We start from the raw sequence: 23,624 nt of genomic DNA on the forward strand, positions 1-23,624 counted from the left end.
CTTGATAAATTTCTGCATTTAATTGAAGAAATAAAAAATTATCTTGCAGACAAAAATCAAATATGTTTAGAACTAAGAGATCCTCCTTGGCTATCAGATTTGTTTTTCATAACGGACATAATGGAAAAACTAAATAATTTAAACTTAAGATCTGCAGGAAAAGGACAAACATAGTACAGCAAGAATGATAGGGGCTATAAACTCGTTCAGAGCTAAGCTAGTTTCGTGGATATCACATTTGAAAATGAAGTCTCTTGTGCATTTTCCAAACATGAAAAAAGTGATAGGTGACAGTGAAATTGACTTATCAACATTTGGCATAAACCTCCGATTGCTTCAAGATAGATTTGAAAAGCGCTTTTAACAATTTAATATCATCGAGCCTTTAATCACCTTTTTCGTAAATCCTTTTACCAATCAAATAAACGTAACCGAAATAGCAACATACATTTCAGAATTTCTTCAAAAAAGGCGAGAAGAAGTGGAGATAGAAATTTTGGATCTTCAAAATGACATTATCCTCAAAACTATTATATCAGATTCTGGAAATACTGGAATATAGTTGAGAAAAATAAATTTCATTCTTAAAAAGCGCAGCTTATAAAATAAAGTCGTTTTTTGGTACCACATACTTGTGTGAATCATTATTTTCGACAATGAATATCATAAAATAAAAATATAGATCCCGACTTAAAAATGAACACTTTGACAATTGCTTGCGAGCAGGAATTTCATCCTACTCTCCCAATTATGAAGCGCTGGCCAGTGAAATGCAATGCCAAAGATCACATTGACTGTATTTTATATATTTTATAAATAATTTTTATACTTCGTATATTTTGAAGCAATTTTGTAATCACTTATTTTACGCAAGAATATTAATACTAATTATATTTATATGTAAAATAAATTTTTTTAAATTAAATGTTTCGTGCATTATATGTATTGTGTATTATTACCTATGTCTACCAATTGTATATTTATCTTGAAAAAATAAGTGGTGCCCGCCATTCGACCGATATTCTGGTATTTGCTCTTAAGTACAAAAAGGTTGGGGACCCCTGCTCTAAACAGTACCTTAGAAAATTACTGCTTTCATATTAATGACATCATAGCACTCCCTCGTAAATTAGGCACCAAAATATTTTTGTTTGTTTTTTATCGTTCGTGTTCTAGAGTTATTGGAGTGTTGCCAAAATGGCAAGTAAAAAAAGGAGTCGTGTCATCCGCAAAATGAAGGATCATTTATTCCGGAGATTTCTTAAGGTATGAAAAAATTCCGCTCTTCATTGTTATTACTGCAATCGTGGTTTACAAAATCATGTGTATTTTCTTTCTTGTGGTTAAAACAGATTTGCTTAATTTTTTTAATGAAATTAAATAAATAAACAGTATATATAACCACTAAATGATACAAAAAAAAATTAAAGATAATAGGTTATATTATATATATATATATATATATATATATATATATATATATATATATATATATATATATAATATAACCTATTATCTTTAATTTTTGCCCCTGTTCACTGCCTCTCACCAATCCCGATAATTGACTCGCAATTATTGTCGTTTCCTTGCAGAACACAATTTTTCCACTAAAGTTAAAATTATGCACTTAACATCCATGTAGTAAAGGAAATTCTGCTTGCTTACGCTTGTGTATCTACTTCCCACGTCCAAATAGTATTATCTTTTAGTATTATAAATATTTAGATCTATTGGTAGGCAGAAGTAATTTTTCTAAGTAATCATTTAAAATAACAATTGTTATAACAATATATCGTTCAAAAAAATTTGATGAGTTCACGACCGTTATTTAAAATTTTTGTTTACCAAATGGGCGGATATCTATTATATATAATTCTCTTACGTGGCTCCCAAATTTTGGCTGTATTTCTTTTCCGCCGGTGGCAACGTTTGCTTTGTTTCGTTTACGTTTTGAAAACACCAAAGCATTCTGCCTTTTAATGATGTGTTTCTGATCTAATATATATAATTCTCTTACGTGGCTCCCAAATTTTGGCTGAAGTACTTTGTACAACTAAATAAGATTCTTTTCACAACACTTAAATATTTACTTTATTTTCTTCATATATCAGTCGGCAAAGAATTCTGTTAGGTTAAAAAACATTTCGCTAAAAAAATAACGAATTCTAAAAAATAAAAATGCTGTTGCCAGCCATAGAATTTTTTGAATGTTAACTTAGCAACATAAATCAAAATGACATAGAAGCGCAACTAGATCAAAATTATGATACCTTTGCGCTTGACGTAACAAATCCTTCAATTCTATAAATGTTGTATCACCAAATGCCCAAATAAACAATTGTGTTTTTAAGGAAATTCTATAAAAATTAATAAACAACTTACTTTTACAACTGATTCTTGAAGAACTTGACTCATTGATTGAAAATATTGCTTTAATTTTACAGTACTAACTTTACATCTGCTTTCATTATTGCTTTGACCCTCTTTCATTACATTTTACAACTTGATGCTAAATTTGAGGAGTTTAAGTTATTTTGTGGTTGAATACTGACATTTAGAAATGTGTACATAAAAAAGTAATATTTTGAGGTTAAGAGTTTGCCTCAGAAAAATTTGAATTGTTGACATTGAATTTAACAATCGAAACAATCGTTTTTGTGAAAAATTGAATTGTATTGTTGACATAACACCTAAAAATATTGTATTTCAACTTAACAATACTACCTTAATTTATACTTTAGAATTGCCTCGGAGAAATTTGAATTGCTAAAAATTACTAAAACAAAAAGTTTTATTTTAACTGACAAATACTGTATTATAATTTTAACTTTTTCTATGTCTATACTTATTTTCTTACTCTTTTCTTTGTTTTTTTATACATTTTATATTTTTGTGATAAAATAAAAAATTATTGTTGTTCTGCTTCTGAACACCGATGAAAACACAAAATGATGGGCTTCATCAACAATCAAAAATATCTACATTTATTTTACAAATTCCATATTAATAGGGTGGCGCCCTTCAGAGAATTAAAAATACAAAATTATCTTCATCAAAGCCGATGCTTTACATCCGGCGTTCAGTGGCAGACTACTATTTCATATTGTTTTACAACACATGACTTTAGCCATCTGGTGGGAAAGACTTTGAAACAAAACTTACAACAGTTACTTTTCTCAACAACTGAAATTTAGAATAGTGTGATTAAGAAAAATATGTGAACTGTTTGCAATTTCAAATTAATATTGAAATGTACAGGTTTAGAATTTTCTACAGTGAAAAGTTTTCGGAACTTCAGTATTCAAAAAAGTATACAAAAGCTAGACGTTAAGAACGTATCCAATAAGCGAGCAAAGCGAGCATTGAATTGCGGAGCAATCCGAAATAAACTGCGAAAGCAGTTCGGGGGGTTGGTGAGCGTTAGCGAGCAGGGGGCGAAGCCTCCTAGTATTAAATATTACTTTTGTTTGCATTTCCTTGCGCATGAAGCAGATCATTAAGTTATAAATCATTTAACAGATCTTTTTAACTGTAACTTATTACAGTATATTAACGATATTTGCACTACAATAATAATTGTAAGACTTTTAATAAAATTTGACGACCTTTCTAATTAACTTTATTTAAAAATGTAGCGCAGAATTACATTATAAAAATAATAAAAAATACAACTAATCTCTTAATTTTAAACTCGAAAATTGAGTTAAAAGCGTAATAATAGCTGCACAGAAAAATAACTTAAAATTAGGGATACAAAAATCTTTATAGAAAAATAATATTTTTACGACTTATATTAGTTTTATGCTGATAGCAACCAAAACAAAATGGAAAGGAATGAGAAAAAACTGAATCCTACCACGTGATTTTCCGGTCAATAAAAATGCACGAAGAACAATGTAAAACTAATACACCATCATTAGACATACTCAAAACAAAATTAAAATTTCAACAAACTTTAGCTAGTTAGTTTAGTTGCAACAATACAACAGATAGCATTATTGAAAATTGTTACTTTTTCCCACTCGTGCGTTCTCAATTTTGATTGGCTGTTTTGTGCGTTACTAACCGCAAGTCTTCTGGGATTGGCTATGTGTTATCATTTCACTCTCTTCTTATATTACATAAATATATATATATATATATATATATATATATATATATATATATATATCACATTTCTAACATAAAAACCCATAATTCTGGTAATAAGAACTAAAATATACGGTATTTAAATCAGTGATTTAATTTTTTTGTTCATCTGGTTCACAAGATATTCGGTTTCAAAATTATAATTCTTATTACCACACAATTGGTGAAAAATGCATTATTCAAAAGTAAATTAAACCGAAAAAATGTTTTTTTTTTTTCGTATGTAAGTTATCATGTTAAAATTTCCAATTTTTTCACATTTACCAAATTTTATCAAATAATATAAAACTATATTTTCACTGTTAGTTTTACTTAAGCGCTTCAATAAAAGCTATCGAATTTTTTGTAGTTTTCAGAAAGCCAGAGACGAGGTAAATTTTATGAAATTCGGAAATTTCTAAAATATTTTTAGTGCATTTTCACAATATAAAGGTGCTTCTAAAATCTTGAACCACGTTCTTGACATCTGAAAACCTACAGCTGTATAATTAAAAAATGATGTTACGTAAAGTTACACAATTTTTAACACATTTTACACGTTATAGTAAAGTGGCTATATGTTAAGTGATAAGTTTGCGTATAGCTCCTCTTCGTGAAAAATGTTAAGTTGGCGCTTTTTTAAGTATGGTATGACGCATGGGGTAACACACTGTTTGAGATCACAAAATAAGCAAAAACTGAAATTATTATGAAGGAATCGAAGCTTTTCCCTCTGTCTTGATGAAATTAATTGAATTCCGAATTTTGTGGCTTTAAAATTCAAGTCTGCAAGGAAAAAAAACCATCTTAGTGTTTGATTTAGTAATTTTACTTAGTTACATTTGTATGCATTAATTAAGTAGCTTATTTAAGCTTGGATTTTTGACCCATATTAAGATTGCATTATTACATTGAAATCTCATTACATTGAAATCTCATTACATTAAAATATTACCATTAGATAAATGTCCTACCTTTTCTTTTTATTTTGGGAAATCGAAAATACTGGTATTTGGCTATAACTAGTTATTGTTTTTCTTTCTAAAACTGTTTAATCCTGAGACATTTTAGGAAATCAGGAACAAACAAATGTGTGTGCTGAAAGTCTAATTTTTCTTTTAAAAAAATCCCCTTTTTTGTAAAAAAAAAAGAAAAGGTTCATTTTTTCTTGACTCAAAATATTTAATCATACTGAAGCGATTTGCTACAACTTTGTTAAGCAGTATTTTCCTATATCTTTCACAGTTACCAGTACTGAAATGCTACTCCGTAGTACTTTATGAGGTGACATTGTAAGAAATCTCATCTTACAGTAAATTGCATTTTTTTAATACTGAGCATCATTTTTTAAAAGTAGCTGTTAGATGGCTCAGAAGGAAGTTCTCGATTATATTAGGCACTTTGTAATTTTCGCGAAGTACACATTGTTCAAAAACTACATTGTATTTGTTCTTTTGAATAGTATGTATTAGATTTTATTTATTCACTTTTCAAAAGTTATTTTTTGAAACCATCCTGCAATATAATTTATTACAACAACGAAAAAATATTCAGAATTTTATCAAGTGATTTTGTTTTTAATTTGGAAACTAATCATAAATTCTTATTGAATACTGGCTATTTAACATATCTTAAAGAATTTTCGGTAATAACTTTATAAATACCTAAAAATTCCATAAATGGCAAACGTATAACATTGTAAGTCAGAAAGTCAATAAGAGTAAAGTTACGATTATTTCCTTAGAGTTTCCACAGTATTTTTCAGATTAATTATTAAAATATAGCGAAACTTCAATTAAAGTAAACTTTATATAACTTTTTCAGAGAATCACAATGAAAAAAATACACCTGACGCAAATTAATCTTTTCCAATTTTAATTTAAATATATTGACAGTTATTTGTATGCCGAGTAAACTTGTTGATATATCTGAAAATACGTTTGAAATTTAATAACTCTAAATCTTAACATTCCCTAAATCTATTTAATAAAAGGTCAATTACATATATGAGTAAAAATAATGGAAAGATAAGAAAAAGTAACTTTTCCGGATAGATAAAAAAAATAGTAAAATAGATCAATGATTAAAGAGGAAAGAAAATATCGAAAGAAAAAGTATCCGAAATTCAACCTTGCCCTTCCAAAAACGAGAAACATTGTAAACGAAGGAAGATAATGTAAAAACGAAAAATTGCATACATTTAGAAAGATTGGTTCTTCTTTTCTCAAGAGAAAATAACATATTTAAATAACGAAGAAAGAACTATTCCTGTACCGAATAATACTTTCGGGTAAGGGTAATAACTTTATTTTTGTAAAGAATTCGGTACTATATCTTAGAGAATCGCATTTTCTTCACGTTCTGTAATGTTTTATTAGAAACTCTATGTTTTAAATAAGATTTTAGAACGAAGTTTATGTTACAAAACGTATTACCATAGCTTCTTAGTTTTAGTATGAAAGACAAAGACTTTCAATAAGATTACGAGGAGAAAAACAAAAATGGTAAAACTACCTTATTGTGTTGTAATGAAATTCCTGGTTAAAAAAAATCGAAATTCTGGTTAATAAAACCAAACTGTACGGTATGTTAACCATTCGTTTGGTAATTTTTCCGTTTTTATGGAAACAGTTTACCAGAAATTCTAGTTTTAAAAATATATTTAGATTTTAGCCAATTAGGACTATAAATTATAGCAACTTACACCTAGTATTAAGCCAAGAGTGGTATTTTGAAATCGTTTCTTCTCCCAGTAGCACGTCTTTTTAGGAATAAGTTATAATTTTGACACTATCTGCTATAAATATGTCAATTTTGTGTAAAGGCCTAACTGAAAAGGTAGAACTTAGTCTTAGAAATTATACCTTGTTATTCTGTGGAAAGCTACGTTATTCAAACGTGTAAGCAGATTTGACAATACTCTCAAAAGATACTTAAATTTAAGGTCATATAAAGGAAATTATACGTGATACTCGGATTGAGGTAGGTGCATTTTTAAAGCACTAATGTGTAATGATATGAAAACTGTAAAAAAAATAATAAGTTAGTGCCACGAATTTTCAGTTTCATCAACTTACAAAGTTTATTTTTTCAATAATATGTAATTAATATCCCTTATAAGGAGTAAAAACTCAATTATTGAGTTACAAAAATCTGAGTATTATTGAAAAATTTACAATGTTCCATTTAATCAGATATTGCCGTTAGAAAAATAAAAAAAATCCCCCAATGGTTGAGCTTTTACTCTAACTGTATCAAACTATTTTAACCATATTTTTAAAATTTAGATGAATTAGTCTAGACTCAAAAAAGAAAAGAAAATTTAAACTGGTTCCTTCTGACTTTCTGGTTAAATACAAATTTTTAGCCTTTCTGGTATCGATATGAATAATTAAATTGGACATATTTCAAAACAATAAATAGGGCTTAAAGGAAACATGGTTAATTCTTGTTAAATTCATTTTAAGAGCATTTGATATTTTTATGAACAAAAAGAACGCAAAAACATAAATTACTGTATATTTTCACAACAAAAAGTCTTCCTCGCATTTACGCATGTGCAAGTCGTTTTTCAAATTCTTCAAAATAGAGGTAGCATGAGAGAAATGAAAATGGGTTGATACCGATTCAGTGAGCAACGCATTTGCGCTTTGGAACTACAGCAAATACACATTTCTTCATATCATCCCTTCTTAAAACTCAATCGTTTAGGAATGCTTTCTAGCAAACAGAAACCACTTCTTTTTATTGTCTGTTCAACAGTTATAAGATATCGCTAAGTTTAATTTTTTTTCATACATTCATACAGATAATTATTTGTGATATCACTTATTTCTTGATATTGAATATAATTGTTAGAAATATTTTTCGTACTTTTACTCGTTGGATTACCATTTAAGTGTAAAGCATTTTCCATGGTGATTAACTATGACTAATCATCATCTCATTGATAGAAACAAAATCTCGAAAAAGTTATTTTTTTATATTTAAAATAATTCAAAACAGAGAAAACTTACATTTTTGTTTTATATTAGCATCAAAACTTGCTCTACAACATAGATTCTCAACCTTTTTAACGTTACCTCCAACTTAAGGAGCAAAAATCATTTCAACTCACCCCTTTCAGAAAATCCAGTTTTTTTTTACGAGTTAAATTTGTTTGGTTTTCTTGTTTTTTTTTCAATTAATGTGTACGTTAACTCGATACTTTTATCCCAGCAGGTAATCGCAGTCTATGTGTCATAATCAAATAAATACGGTAACGAAAATTTAGAAAAAAATACAAAAAAAATAATCATTTATTCTTAATTAAATAACTAAAAAAACACCCAAAATAATTTTTTACATTAAAAAGTTGTATCAACGAAACAATCAAGTAACTCTATCAGTATTACGTTTGGTTCAATATTTTTAGTAAGGTGAAGAGGCAAGTTCCCTTGTAGCACGATCTCGAGTCGATTTCTCTTTTTTGTGACTAGATAGCACTGAATATACGTTCGAAACGGTAGAGAAAGGAAGGCCGATTAAAAAAAAAATTGGCGATATTTCACAGTCCAGGGTAGAGGCGACTGACGTTACCTTGAAGCCAAACTTTTGTGAAACGATCACCATTTCAAAGCTTCATTAGTTTAAAGTTCAACCAATTCCTCCTGAATTTAAACCTCTGTTGTTTCAATATTCACAAAAGGGTTCATAACCCATTAAGGGACTTCCAGGGACAAAACATCATGGAAATAGTCAGAAAAGTCCATGTGCAAAGAGTCAAGGTGTTGACAATATTCTTGTGCATTATGAGGTAATTTCGTCTTTCTTTTAAAGATATGATAAGATTGGAAATTGGCTGATCTCATTCACCAAAATTCTGCCTCCACAAAATGAGTTTTCTTAGAAAGGTAGAAACAGATGATTTTGTAGGGATCAAATTGAGCTCGTTGACTTGAAGTTGTAAATTAAAGCCATTAAATTTTGCAAATAACATCTTTGCAAATAACAGAGATTCAGCTCTGTCTTAGAGGAAATCAAGAACAGAGTCGAAAAGATTCAAAAACTATTGAGACATGCACCTTTGGAAAGCCAGTGAATCTCGGTGTATAGGAGCAAGTGATATTCTTCATCGTTTTTCGTACATAGCTGTTTGACTAATCAATCTTTCAGAGCATTACTGCTAATTTTTTTCACAGCAAGTATAACGCATTGCTATGTCAACTGTCGCTTTTATTTTTTCATACTAAATGCTGTCCGTGAATCACGCAGTGAACAGCTAAAATATATGATAACTCCATCTTCAAAACGGCGATAAACCAACCCTGGCAATCCACTATTGCAGGAGCTTCGTCAGTGACGGCAGACAAATTATTCACAAGAGGAATGTTTTGCTCTTTGAAATAGTATTTGCCAGCATTGAAAATAGGTTCACCTTTGGTATCTACAATAAAGCAAAACGCATCTCCTCAATAATTTTTCTTTCCTTCCCAAACCGGACACACGCCAACAGTAAAGCCTACATTACTTGGCAAGGTTGGTTCGTCAACTTGAAAGGAAAATTCGTTGGATATCAAAAGTTTGTATTCGGTAACATCAACCTCTTCAGCCATCTCATCAATTCGTCACAGCACTGTATCGTTGCTTAATTGGATATTTTTAACTAAATTTGCTGCAGCTAGATGGTGTAAAACTGTTTCTAAAACTTCCTCGTCAGCCGGGAGCATCAACTTTTTGCTGATGGTATGAGCTTTCCCAAATTTAGAAACTAATTTTGATATATTATAAAAGGCAATCAAGCCTTCGTCGCATTTTTGTGATGAGGTTGCTAGTAAGCCTGAGACAGTAGGTGCCTTCAGAAACTTGACTTTGATGTTCGGAAAAACGACAAATCTTTCTTTTGTTTGTCAGGATGAATTTTTTGCAAATGCTTCAACTAATGAGAAGTTTCCATCGCCTCATTAGATTAAATTTTTTTATAAAATAAACACATGGGTAGTTGAGAGTTAGACAGTGATTGAGCAAATCCAAACTTCAAGTACGTGACACTGTATTGACGACACTTATTTAACCGACATTGTTGGTGGCAGCAAAATACAACGATAAAAGAAAATCTACCAATTCATCAAATTAATAAACAATTTACGATAAAGAACTAATTCACCCACGTACCTGGCCAAATAAGGAATAAAATCGAATCGAAACAGAGGAAAAACTTAATTGAAGCGAACGAAAACCATCATAAGAAACTCGGGTCAAATCGAGCATTCATACTAAAACCGCATGCACTTCAATTTTCACTAAATGGCTTGAATGAGTCAGAGGCAAAAACTACTGACTCCTGCTCTACGCTGTGCTGGTTCGGATCGGAGCATAAGTTCGTTTTATTGGTGGTACAAATGGTGTATCAGATAATCTTAGTTTATTATATTAATTTAATCTTTTTTCCTTAATATTAATTTTAGATTAATTTTATTTATTATATAAATCTAAATTTAATAATTTTATTTGGGAGTTATAAAGATAAACTTGAATAACAAATCATGCTCATCGCCCCCCTACTGCCCAAAACATATCCAACGCCACCCTACCGCCCAAAACAAGTCCTCCACCCCTCGGCATACTCCCACAGCCCCCGTTGAGAAACAATGCTCTACAATAATTATTCTGTGCAGAAACTATTTATTTTGCTGCAAATTCAGTCGTTTCTATTTTTCTCAAAAGTACTAAATTTCCAAGAAGTAAACGTAGCAAATGCACACGAGTTACTGTTCCAAGAATTTGATTAAGAGCCAGTTTTAACCTGTCATTTCTTTGTGCAGAAAGTAAACATATAAAAACTTTATACATAATGTAATCTTCTTTACATATAATGTGTACTTACATAGACATATATTTTACCCAACATATGTAACATATATATATAGGAAGCACACTTGCGTTTTCCTATAAATCCAATTATTTTCTAAACGAATTCAGTTCAGATTTTTTTAAGTACGAAAACATGGCATAAGGCACAACATGGTCGTTGTTACTTGGATCACATATGTTGTATCTTGACTTATTGAATGTCTCTTTATGGTTGGAATATATTTTTAGTTATTTTCTTCTTATTATATATTTCTTGGATGAAGTTGTATATTTCTGCAATTATAAATATTGCTTTTCAAGTATCCATTATAAGATCAAACAAAATGAATTCATCATCTTGCATTGGAATTTTTTTTAAAAAATTAGCTCTATTTTATCCACATTTCAATTTTTACATGTATGTGGTAAAATCCCCAAGGATATTATGTTTCAGCTAACTGAACCTATTACACGTACTCTAATTTAGTTTTAGACCCAATAATAAGATTGATCTGAGATATAACAAGTATAATTTTTTTTTTATTTTGCTATACATAAAAAAATGAGTTATTTTTCTTATAAAACTGGCATTTTATCTATAAGGTAATGATATTTTGGTGCTTAACTAGCTTAGTTCTATTTTCAAATGTGATTTTTATAGTTTTTCTTTCAAATCAAACTTATTTTTTAAAGAAATATAATCAGAAATTATAAAATGAAACCGGTATTCTCTTGCAAGTGCCTGGAAGACCTGAAATTGTGAAGAACGCAGCATGCCTTTAGAGGTATAAGCAATGCATACTGAATGCAGTTTAAGGACATAGTCCATACTCAAGAGAGTAAATATTTACACTAGTTCAAGACTCATGCTATCTAAGGTTCAACAACTTCCCTTGCACATAAAATGTTTGGTGAATAACTGTTTTCTTACTTTTCTTTTAGGCACTAAAAATACTTCTAAAAATTTTACTTTTTGAAAGTAAATAAATATACATTTTCAAGCGGGATAGTAATTTAGATTGGAACAAAAAGGCATAACAAAATTCAATGTCGTAATTTTTTGCAGTTTAGATGCGTTTATTTATTACTAATAGCCTCCACCCTCTGGTCGCTTCTTATTCATTACTGAAGATCAAGAGAAAACAATTTTTTTCAACAACAATTATGGCTGGATTGACACCTGTTGCATTTTGAGAATCATTCTTTGGTAAGTCCCATGTTTGCTTACATCACTGCTATAATTCTTTGTTCAGATCAATCACACATTTGCACATTTCTACGATCAACAACAACAGCTAAAATTTTAGAGTGCTCGCTTCCTAATGAGGCAATCGATGTTCGAATGCTGTCCGTGATTGGCTGAGTCATAAAATGCGCTTACAGTTTGCATGGATCACAGTACTGATACATATAATGAATGGTATGGTTAGTGTATACATACACTCATACATACATACATATATATATATATATATATATATATATATATATATATATATATATATATATATATATATATCACTGATTACATATCAGTACTGGGATCCATGCGAACTACATGATGAGAACTCTTTCTCAAATGTCGATACAGGACTATGTTTTGAGTTGGGTTCAGAATTACAGTGAGTAAAACACGCACACACATTTATAACTACTACAACTTCATTGATATTATTGTGACTATTTAATACCATGCGTAAAATAGAAAAGGTTAGTGTAGGAGCATATTATGTGACACAATAATGAATTTGAAAAATAAGTTTTTAAATGTATAATATTACAGCTAGTTTTATAAAAAATAAGTCTCTCAATGCATTATATAACTTCTAAAAATAAACTAATAATTTGCACCTAAATTCAGCCATAACTGTTCCTTAATCTCGAGAATTATCTTTAAATTTTTTTCAACACGCCCCTTTAATATCCTTCTACTTTTATTTTGTATAGCAGAAACTATCATATTATAAAGTTATTCGTAATATAATATAATATAATATAATATAATATAATATAATATAATATAATATAATATAATATAATATAATATAATATAATATAATATAATATAATATAATATAATATAATATAATATGATATGATATGATATGATATGATATGATATGATATGATATGATATGATATGATATGATATGATATAATATAATATAATATAATATAATATAATATAATATAATATAATATAATATAATATAATATAATATAATATAATATAATATAATATAATATAATATAATATAATATAATATAATATAATATAATATAATATAATATAATACAATATTTATTAACAATACACTACATAATACCACAAATAAGGAATGAACCTTACCACATTTAATCGCTGAGTCTTAACTAAAGTTGATTGTTTACTTATCCATTCTATTCAATCAATGATAGTTAGCGAAAGGAAGTTCGTGGGGAAAAAAAGGTGTTATCAAGTTTCAATATTTGTCCAGGAAAAAGAATCTTGGGACAGAATAGCTGCAAGTTATCCATATCGAAAGTTGGAAAAGTTCCAAAATAGAATCTCACCTTCATTTTTAGTTTAAAAAATTATGTTCTAGGATCAATATACTTCATTTAGTTTATCAAACATAAAGGATGAGAGCTTTGAATGGTACGTTTGGCTCCGTTTACTTTTAAAATTGTGTTATTCAGTAAAGAGATAAAAGAGTTCATTCGCCAAACCAAAGCATATCGAAAGAATAAAAGTGTAACTCAATAATGAGTTTGAAAATCGATTATTTCAACCAATGAGCACGAAAAACATCATAATTACGTTGTCATAAGACCGTGAACTTTACAATTCATTTTATTCGCTTTATTTTTTTAAACTCTAAAATTCTATAGAAAAGACTTGCCTGGACAATAAAATTTATTTATTTCCAACATCTTCAGTTTTCGATCAGACACGAGTCTTCAGTATTTGAATTGTCTCACTTTATTAAAATTTTTGTACTTTCTCGTAAAAATATTTTGCCAATTGCAAATCCTGAAAAATTTAATGTCAGCATAGTGTAAAGCCGTAAATTTGTAAGGTTAAAAAATGAGATTTTTAAAACTGATTTGATTTCCTTTTCTCATAATTTATTCATTACATTTTACTTACTCAAGGATAAAGATTTCAGAATGAGTTTTCATGAGACTTTTATTCCGATAAAAATATCACTTCAAAATTAAATTTAGCTCAAATTTTAACGATAAATAGATTAATTTCAATTCTCTAAATCAGGGGTGTTCCACCTTTAAAAGTTAGGGTAACCTTTGAGTTTCTTTTTTATAAAGAAACCTACACATCAAAGATCAGAAGAAAAAAAGATACTTAAATGCTTATCCAGCTCAAATTTACAAAATTTATATTGCATCTGTATTTTATCGCATCTTAATAAAATAATGAATTGTTAGGTAGAGATACGATATTCTTGGATTTTCAATATATATAATTCTATGAATAAAGCAATACTATTTTAAAGTACTATACTATATAATAAAGTAATAATATATAATAAAGTAACAATGCATAATATATATAATAATTATGCATATAAAGCAAAATTAATTTTAAATACTAAAAAAACAATACTGTTTTAAATTAGGACAAATTAATAAAATGAACAAAATTATGATTCGCCCTATAATATTTTTTTATGCAAAGTATTTTTATGCCTGGAATAAATAATCTAATGAGCAATATTATAGTGACCAAAGCATCCAATATGTTTCGGAAAGTTTTTTTTTTATCACAAAGGTTGAAACAAATGGCATAATATGTTTCACATCTTTTTTGGAAACTTCATGATATTCTTTTCGAACGTCAATCCAAAAATGTATTTTACGAAATCGACTAAATTTCAATTGAGTTTCAATTTAGTGTCAGTTGATGCTTTAAGTGGTTTTATCTTTTTTATTAAGAGTTTGAATGTGTGACAGTCTTGAAAAGAATTTTGGATCCAAGATAACTTTTACGAAATCAACTAAATTTCAATTGAGTTTCAATTTAGTGTCGATGCTTTAAGTGGTTTTATCTTTTTTATTAAGAGTTTGAATGTGTGACAGTCTTGAAAAGAATTTTGGATCCAAGATAACTTTTACGAAATCAACTAAATTTCAATTGAGTTTCAATTTAGTGTCGATGCTTTAAGTGGTTTTATCTTTTTTATTAAGAGTTTGAATGTGTGACAGTCTTGAAAAGAATTTTGGATCCAAGATAACTTTTCTTCTTGAACAAAAAATCTCTTGATACCACAATTGGCGCACTAATGACTTTAGTAAAAGGCGCCAAAGAAAACGCACCAAGTAAGTGAGAAAATTCATCTTTACCTGAGTCAAATAACGTAGACTAATATGTGACCAAATGGGTTTCGATTAATGTAGTTGAAGATAGTGACTTCATCAAAATTTAAGATTTCATTTTTTTCCAAAAAATATTTATTTCCATTTATTTTTTCAAACAAACTGCCTTTTGAAGTATGTTTTTGAGATAGAGATTGTAATAAATTTAGAATTCCTGTACTCTTAGCTTTCTAAAAATACTTTACTTCAGTTTCTGCTCTATCTATTTTCAAAGTTATAGCAGTGTTTGTGCAAGCTGATTAAAGTAGATAGACTAATGATTTTAAGACTTTAAATGTTTTTATCTCGAAATCAGATTTTTTTTCACATTTTACATCGCCTTAAACACAATATCTCATGTTTCTTATAAAATAATTGTCTACAATTTTTCATGATTGATTATGATTATAGCACACAAGCTCTTAACTACAGCCTAAGATTTAAAAAAAGGAGAATTTCATTTTTATGCATGTTTTTAGGCATTTTTAAAATGTTGATAATTTAACTACATTGATCCCTAACTCAGTAATATATGCTCCTGCTTTTGAGATAATAGTTCAAAACATAGTTGATGCCTTCTAAATGAAATCCTCAAAGGAATTTTCATTTTAAGCGATATAAATATTTTACGAGGTTTAGCGTATATGCAAAAAATGCCTTGTTTTTTACCTAAAAATGACCATTTAAAAAACAATAACAACAATTTTTTAATAGTTTTATAAATTTTTCCCATAATGAAACAAATAAACTAGTTTATGAAAAATGTTGCATTAGTATTTAAAGAAAAGTTATCGAAACTAAATCGGATACATTAAGGATAAAAAAATATATATAAACTAAAATGTTGCTAAAATTTTGGAGCAAGCAAATAGTGCTATCTTGTGGAATCACTGTTCAACTAGGGTTCCTCAAAATTCAGGTTGAAGACCTCTGGTGCAAAGAATCGAAACGGGATGCTTTTGAACCTTTTCACTTACAGCTTTAATTTTTATTGCCCTGTAACAGATTTATTTCTAAGTAAATGCAATAAATGCATGGGAAAGAAAGTTAATAACATGTTTTACAGATTTTAATAAAATGCTAAGTGCCATGTAGTACATTTTGAGGAATAAATAAGGAGGGTTGCAATCTAATGCAGCTTTTCAAAATAAGACAAAATTACGAAATTATATAAATGAAAATTTCAAGTAAATATAAAAAAAGTTTATTTATAGCATCGATTTAATAGCTCATTATGATGTCTGCAGGAATATATGAACACCCTTCTCTCCTTATTTAACACTCAAACTGTTTCATTTCCAGATACATAGTGAAATCCATAAAAGTATATATATTAATATAAATATATTTACGATAAAAATATACTAAATATATTTAACATTAATGTACTGTTTTCGATATAATATAGAAAAATCCTAAAAATAAAGGTCATTTTTCTGATTCAATACTAAAAATAATTAAGAATTAGTGTTCTATTACTAAATAACATATTGGAATTATGCGTTTTCAAAATATGCATATTTCTATAAAAAAATTTCTAGCAAATTAAAATTTTAAATCCTTTTTGCTAACTTTCAGGATGAATTTTTCTTACAATTAGACAACCATTTCGTTCTAATCTAATCCAAACTATGAATAAAAATAACTAATTTATTATTTTCTTTTACTATGACGTCTTTTAATTTTCGAAAGCAAATAACAAAACAAGGAATTAAACTGAAAACTATTGAGATTGTTTGAAACTGAATAATATATGGGGTAGGGTTGAAAAGGCTTGCGTGGTTAGATATTAACCAACCCTTTTTTCCCCTTAGGGTTTTCTACCCGAATTTAAATAAAAGGCAATTTTATAATTGTATTTAAAACGGAAAATAGATTTAAAATATTGATAGGAATTTAAAAAGTCTAAATATATCAAACATTTAATGTAATGTACATTTTCAAAACATAATATACGATATATTCTAGTCTATTTTACAAAACGGAAATCCATTTTAATTCATTAATAATATACAAAGCAATGTTCGGTGATGTGACATTATTGATCAAGGATTAATGGATGCTTATTTCAACTCTTGAATTTGGATAAATGAAAGCATAATTCTGAGTAAGATATTGCTTTTGAATTTATTATCCCTTTCATTTCAAAATCAATAAACTTTAAATCCATTTAATATATTTTATATATTGAGTTATTTATTAGGAATTGCTTTTGATAAAGGCTTTATATTTTCAAAATTTTTTGTTCCTTAAATGTAGTTTTTGTGTTTTAATTTAGATAAAGCTTTTTATTATTAGAATTTATTCTAAATATTTGTCCGACATGCTGTAAGAAAATAATGGTGATTAGGATTAGACAACAAGGAAAAAAAATGAAAATGACGAGAAATAAAAAATTCACATTCTTATTTTTTCTTTGCTTATCTCTAGTTTTTTTTCTTATCTCAATGATATTTCATTATAAAATATAAATAATTTAAGTGTTGTGTTCCGTTAACTAAAACAAAATTTTCAATAATTGTAAAGGATATTTTGTTTCAAACCTTTGTTTATTAGAAATTGAATGTTATTTTCTCATTAAAGGGATTGTACATATGCGATTATTTAAAAAGCAGTTTGCTATAAAAAAGGCATATATGTACTGATTTTTAAAAATGAAAACACCTTTTTTTTCAAACTTTAATGTAAAGTGCAGGTAGCTTTTCTGACCATTGATTTCAAAAATCAATTAAAAATCCGAAAGAAGATAGGGATTTACTATTTACTGCGATTATCTAAGGAAGCTATAAATTTAAAGTCAAGTTTATTGACAGTTGGGACAAATGATAACTGAGAAAAATATTGAAACAGTGTTTTCAAAGTAACCACTGTTTTCAGTAACAACAGAAAGAGAACAGAAAATAAGAGGAGTGCGAAAGAGAACAGAAAATAAGAGGAGTGCGAAAGAGAACAAAACCAACAGAAACTGGTAAAAATATTTCAACTAGAATGGTCCAATGTGCAACAAAAATATTAATTTCAAGTCATCATCGCTGTTTGTTGACGAAACTTATTTTTAAACTTGTTAAAAATAAAATAAAATTAAAAAAAACTTTTTTTGAGCTACTTCCATTTTTTTAAGAGGAGTCGGTATGGTATATATCTATAATGCTAAAACTAGCCTTTTTTCATGTATCTTTTCTACGAAACTAGTAATGATATCGCTTTGAAATTTTTGGGGTATATTTGAGATTCTATCAGTTGAATTCTGCGATAATATTTCAGCATTAACAAGAATACTTTTTGAGTTATGAAATATTTTTGTTGATACTTCTTAAAAAATTAAAAGTTCCCATTTCATAATTTTTTAAAAATATTTCTGCAAAAGATATTTATTAACAGTTATCACAGTGTAAACATATAAATTTAAATGTTCTGCGAAAAAAATGAAGCAATATCTAGTTTAGATGCTGTGAAAAGGTACATCAAAAAAGTTCAGCTGTAGCATTATTGGTATATGCCCTACAGAATCCCCTTAATTGATTTTTCCAACTACTGATAATTTTCGGGACATCCTAAACCACGACAATGAACATCTTAAAAAAGTACAGGTCGCACTGCAAAAAAAAATTCTCAAGATTAAGTAAAAATGTGTCAAAATAACTCCGAAATATGGAACAGTCGAATTTGAAAATTGAAACAGTTTATACTTATTTTTTAACAAAATGTATAATTTCAAAGATGATGTGGAATGAACAAAGTGTGAGAGAGATAATCGTTAGCCCCTGGCAGGATTTGAACCATGGATCTACGAGGTCAAAGTAAATTAAAATTACCATTCTCCTAACAAACTTATTATGACCGCAATTTTCAAACTGAAAACCTTTGTACCATTGAAATTGGAATTGAAATTAAATGTTTCATTGCGGTGGTTATTATGTAAAACTTCCTACTAACCCTGAACAACGATAGTGGGTAGCGCATACTACTATGAATCCAGAGATCCTTAATTCGAATCCCATCGGCAACCAACGAATATCTCTTTCATACATTTCTCACAACACATTACTTATAAAGTATCCAGCAAGTTTCAACAACTTTTTTTTAAATATCAATTTAAAATTATTAAAAACTAGTTTATTTGTTTTATTATGTGTGGAAAACTTATATAACTAGTTTATAAGTTTATTAATAAAATACATTATTATAACAAAATAAATTATTATAATAAATATATTATTATAATAAAATATATTATTAATAAAATATATTATTATAACAAAATAAATTATTATAATAAATATATTATTATAATAAAATATATTATTAATAAAATATATTATTAATAAATATATTACTAGTAAAATTTATTATTATTATCATTTCATAAATGGACATTTTTAGGTGAGGCGTTTTCTTGTATGTACGCTGAACTCGGTAAAAAATTTCTCGCTAAAACATTTTATTTCGAAGGCGGATTTTATTTATTTAGAAGAGGATTTTGTTTAGAAGGTGATCAGCTAAGCTTTGAACTACTATCTTAAAAGTAGGTGCATAAACTGAGTTAGGGATTAATGTAGTTAAAAAAGCAAATTTTTAAAAATTTCCGCACTTCTCTTAGCGAAAAAATATGCATAAAATATTAAATTCTGCGTTTTCAGGTGTTTTGAAATATGAGAAAAAATCTGATTTTGATGTAAAGAGATTCAAAAAATTTAAATTATTAGTCTATCCACTGTTTTCACTTCACACAAAGACTTCTATAACTTAGTAAATAATTGGAGTAAAAACAAAAGTAATTCAAGTAAATAAGATATAACGGAGCATCAGAATTAAAGATAACAATTATCCATACGAAATAGAAAACGAACCATAATCTCTCCTTTTTCAGGCTTTGAGTATCAATTTTAAAACGAAATATTTTGATTTTTAAATAAGCAAAAAAATTGAAAAAATTTTCATTATTGAAAATATATATAGCATCATAAAATTGTTGACCATGTATTACTCAAATGTCGCATAAATGCTATTGTTATTAAGTTTCTTATTTATAATAAACAATTTTCCAATTTGAAGAGGTTTTTCTTTCCCTTATACATATTTACAATAAATATTGATTGCTGACAAGTTTTTAAAACGTTTTATAAAACTAATTATCTAGTAAATAATTAGAGTTTAGAAATTAGCTTTCAGGCATTAGAGTTTAGACAATTCTAGAGTTTAGAAATTAATTTTCCAGTGTTAGATAATTATTTTCTAATTATCTAAATGTATTATTATTTATGAGTGTTTATTTCAAAAATCATAAATTCAGTAAATAAAAATTTATCTATTTGAACAATTAATAAAACAAATTCTATTTGAATCTTGCATTTATCATAGCATCGGTATGTATCACAAAGTACATAAGATAGATTCTAACAGAAATATTTTTTTAAATAATTCATTAAAGAGATAAATTAGACAGTTTCATGTAATTAAATTAATATTATTATAGTAAATTTAATAGTTTTCATTTCACTTGATATTTTCTATCAATGCTTTTTTGTTCCCTTTTATTTTTTGAATAATAATAGCCTCCGTTCTTTAATTTTTTTCTAAGCAAATAGGAAAAATAAAAAAATAAAAATACATTTTTATATATTTTTCTCGATGTAATTTAAATTTAACATTCATAAAGAATGTAAATGCACTGAACATTTTGATAAATACTATATATTCCAACATAACTGTATCTCTAACATAATAGATTAAATATCTGGTATAATTGATTAAATATAAATTAATTAAATTGATTCAATATATGGTTTTTGCGTTCTCAAGGAAGAAAATATGGATTTGTTCGAAATTTATCTACATTAACTCGTATAAATATAAAAATACTTGCGAAACTTATTGTTTTATATGTTCATAAAATTGATCATAATTCCATATTAAATTTATTTTTGTTTAATATACTTTAAAAGGAATTTATTATTTATTTAAAATACAGTAGGAAATGTAATGAAACCAATTTTTAATTTTAGCTAGAATTTCACCAGTTGCTTCCGTTAAAAACTTACACAGAAACAAAATTTCAATTCGTCCACAACAAGAAAAGCTGTTTTTAATGAATATGACCAGAAAACTATTATTGTCACTTGGTTTTAAAAATTCATACAAGTAAAAATAGCACGTCACTTTTTTTTAAACTAAATGTACAAATTCGCTATCTTCTCAGTTAATTTTCTAAAATATAATTTAAAGAAATCATACCTTAAATACTTTTTATTGAAGAATCATTCATGTATTGAACTTTCGCATATGATTCATTCTCAGAAGGAATAAATGCATTTCATCTTCAATTATGCAAAAATAATAATGCACTGGTTTTTTTTACATTATATTTTGAATTATAATGTCAATTGCGTGCAGCGCACAATGAATTGAAAAAATTTTATAATGCAAACTATTTAATGATTTCCACTTATTTCTATTATGTGCGCTTCATCTCCGATCACAGGACTCTCAAAATTCCCCGTCCGTTCACACACGTTTAACTTGCATTCATTGGTCCCTCGGAGATAGGGCAGTCGTCGAAGCGCCATCTGGCTTCTGCCGCGGAAATTGATTTTCATTTCACCAACCTTAGGAATTTAAATGTTGCGTTCTAATTTACCTACAGAGCTCGTGCGCATTTATTCCCAGAGAATATTTTGGTGGTTGAAGGTATAATTAAATAAAACCGTCTGTTTTACCAACAGCTGACGTGATCCCAATTTATTTCGAAAAAGAATTTCCAGGAGAAGTAATAAAATATTACCGGATTTGTGCTTAATAGTCAAGTCAAAGCTTTGTTAAGGAATGTTGAACTTTGTGAAAGTTCAACTTTCAGAGTAAATGATTCCGAAGCACTTACTGCTTTGAGCATTGTTTAAGATTTATGTTGAAGTTAGCATTAAAGTTAATTAATCGAACCAGGAGAGTTTCGAAAGTTGAATAATTTATTGTTCTAACATTGCTTTGGTAAACTAGACAGTTTGAAATGAGTCTGATTTCTAAATAAAATTCCCATCGCATCTCAGAGAAAATTGTGTTTCAGAAGTATAAACTATTACTTATTTGAACTATAAAGATGTTTATGATTTCAACTAGTTTTTTTTCAAAGATAAGATGGCCTTTTAATTTATCTTGAAAAAGATATTACAAAATATTACCGAGTTTGTGCTTAATAGTCAAATTAATCCTTTGTTAAATAATGTTGAGCTTTGCAAAAGTTTGACTTTTAAAGTAAATAATTTAGAGGTTCTCCAACTTTCATAGTTATTTGAGATTAATGAAGGGAAAATTAAAATTAATTAATCGAAAGAAGAAAAATTCTTTAAGCTTGCATAGTATCATTAAGTTAAAGTTTAGCATTGCTTTGGTAAACAAGACATTTCGAACAAATTTAATTTACATAGATAAAATTTGTATGTAAATGTTAAATGCAAAAGTAAAAAGTTACAACTTACGATAATAAATATAATTAAGATTTTAATATAATAATAAATGATAATAAATATGATAAATGATAAGTAATTTATCATTTATTATATAATCATATTTATTATCATTTATAATAATCATTATCATAAATGGTTTTATGATAATAAATATAATTATGATCGAAATATTTTGTGATTTTAAGTTTTTCTTAAATCAAATTATCATTCAATATATTTATAAGCGGTTAGAGTGAGTACAGTTTAATTTAATAATCATTAAATAAAAAAGCGGTTCCCATATGGTTTTCCACTCAACCATAGGGTTCCGTGGAAAAGTTAAAGCGTTCGGCCAGTTAGCACTTTATATAACCAATGATGCATGAGTTTTGAAACATCTACTAATATTTCGATATAGCCTATAATTCATAATTTTTTTAATTCATACTTTCGGTTGCCTTTATAAAATTATTTCAAGTGCAATGCTAATGAATTAGAAATGTTATTTTTAAAGGAAAATATAATATTTCGGTTGTAATATTTCTTTTTCATTATATTGAATAAATTATACAATATATACATTATATTAAAAAATAAAAAATAATAAATATTTACTAAAAGTTGTTTTTTGCGTAGAATTATCTATGGATAAACGAATTTTATTATTGTGTGCAAAAACTTTTCAAATCGCTTAAAAAGTTCTCTTAATATAGGAACATACACAAAAAGTAAAATTAGCATTAAAGGGTCCAAACTTTGGAGTACTTTCCTGACCAAGTTATTAGACCATATTTCACAGATTGTGGCTATTCTCTACATTTTTGGAGTCAGAAATCCAAATCCGTCAGAAAAAAAGGAATCTTTATTAAG

General features: G+C 27.5%; 1 protein-coding gene across 1 annotated transcript in view; it reads right to left on the reverse strand.

Annotated features, from left to right (window-relative positions):
- LOC107450170 (NACHT and WD repeat domain-containing protein 2-like) overlaps window positions 1-21,842 on the reverse strand; it is a 147,872-nt gene extending 126,030 nt beyond the window's left edge. Inside the window, exon 1 of the mRNA XM_071178889.2 lies at window positions 21,547-21,842. The gene's annotated coding sequence lies outside the window, so the exon portion shown is untranslated. The remainder of the gene's footprint in view (window positions 1-21,546) is intronic.
- Window positions 21,843-23,624: the final 1,782 nt, after the last annotated feature.

The sequence above is a fragment of the Parasteatoda tepidariorum genome, chromosome 6, assembly GCF_982258835.1.
Source record: "Parasteatoda tepidariorum strain Cologne lab strain chromosome 6, Ptep-v5.0, whole genome shotgun sequence".
In the NCBI taxonomy this organism is placed as follows: domain Eukaryota; kingdom Metazoa; phylum Arthropoda; class Arachnida; order Araneae; family Theridiidae; genus Parasteatoda; species Parasteatoda tepidariorum.